The sequence below is a fragment of the Salvelinus sp. IW2-2015 genome, linkage group LG17 (genome assembly GCF_002910315.2).
Source record: "Salvelinus sp. IW2-2015 linkage group LG17, ASM291031v2, whole genome shotgun sequence".
Lineage (NCBI taxonomy): Eukaryota > Metazoa > Chordata > Actinopteri > Salmoniformes > Salmonidae > Salvelinus > Salvelinus sp. IW2-2015.
Genome location: NC_036857.1, coordinates 1,526,427 through 1,528,485, shown reverse-complemented (window position 1 = coordinate 1,528,485; position 2,059 = coordinate 1,526,427).

Below are 2,059 nucleotides of genomic sequence, written 5' to 3'. Positions count from 1 at the left end.
CATCTGGCTAAGGTGCATTGCAATAGCTAGGCCCCCAAGTGTTTTATTGGTCCTCGACTGGATGTGGTGTGGAAAACATTCATTTTGGATGTAGTTGTGTTGCCTAAGAAAGGAACTAACTTGGAAATCTGTCTCAGTTTGAGCATGATATTTAACAGTAAGGAAATACTGTGTATTTTTAACCCTGTGTCTTCTTGACCTTTCCAAGCACTGTATTTCTCACATATTTGTAAAGAATGTCCAATGTTTAGGCGTCCAGATGTGAGAGATAAAACAGCTAAAGATCATAAAATGATGGAACCCGCAAAAATGAGGAACTGCCTGTCACTGACGTACAGTCGTTTCTACCGAGGAGGAAGTACAGTACTATACATCCCTATCCTTGTCCGACGCATTTAGTCATACAGATTACACAACATAACAACAAGGCATTTATCTTTTGCTTCACTAAATGACCTAAAATCCCCAGCATTTCCCTTTATTATACATTAAGTCTCCTCTCCGTCTACTGAAACTCCATAGAGCATTGACAGGAGCTCAAAAAAGAGAGAGATCAATAGCATCTCTTCATTCTATACATCTCTTTATTCTAATACTCTTCATTCTATACATCTCTTCATTCAATAACATCTCTCATTCTATACATCTCTTCATTCTATACATCTCTTACTTTAATTACATCTCTTTCATTCAATATCATCTTCTATTTATAACATCTCTTCATTCAATACATCTTTTCATTCAATACATCTCTTCATTCTATACATCTCTTCATTCATATACCATTTTTAATTCAATACATCTCTTCATTCTATACATCTCTTCATTCAATACATCTCTTCATTCAAATAAACAATAAAAACAAACTCTTAATGGGTATAGGCTTATGAGATACTATTATTATTTACTTTTGTACTTTAATTACTTGTTACTTTTATTTCTTATTCTTATTCATATTTTTTTTAAATAAACGATAAACTGTTGGTTAGGGGCTCGTTAGTCAGCATTTCACTGTATGGTCTACACCTGTTGTATTTGGCGCATGTGACTAATAACATTTGATTTGATTTGATAGATGCATCCATGAGCCATCTGCAGTGAGTATCTGATACAGGTTTCTTCAGAGCCCCCTCTTGGCCCATCCACACACACACACACACACACACGCACGCACGCACGCACGCACGCACGCACGCACGCACGCACGCACGCACGCACGCACACACACAACACACACACACACACACACACACACACACACTCTCTCGCTCTCTCTCTCTCTCTCTTCTCTCTCTCTCTCTCTCTCTCTCTTCTCTCCTATTCCTTATCCTGTCTAATCTTGATGTGGCAAACATACCAATTAAATCATCTTTGTTGTGTTAGAGTCTTCTAGGCCCCCTTGAGGGTATTCTAGGCCCCCTTATTCAAAGGTTTTTGCTTCTCTTCCCAAATTGAATAATGGAAGCAAGAAATATATTAATGTAGGTTTCTGCTGAGAAGAATAAATGTATTTTTTCCCACACAGGACAGAGAAGCAAGTGTTCTTTCCTCTTTCCTATGTGTACACACGTAAATAATGAAGGGGAGAGAGAAAAACACTTCACTATCTTCTTGAGTCTAGGTCATATTGAATTAGTTAATTTATGCAGTTTTTTGCCAAAACATTAGATCATCAGTCCGCTTGGTCCCACCATGATACAGGGTTCAGAGTATGTACACACACACACACAAACACACACACAACACACCAACACACACACACCCACACACACACACACACACACACACACCACACACACACACACACACACACACACACACACACACACACACACCACACACACACAACTTTGTCATCAATGTGAACTCTCTGTGCAGCACTCTCCATCGTTGCTGGCAGTTGTCCAAGTGGTGCAAATACTTCTGCAGCTGTTTTAAATAGCTTCATGTTGATAAGACATACTGACAATTATGGCGACTACGGGAGCTTTAAGGACACAACCGTTCCCGGTTCATGAAGGAATGACTCGTTTTAAATCCGATAAACCCAGAGAACATT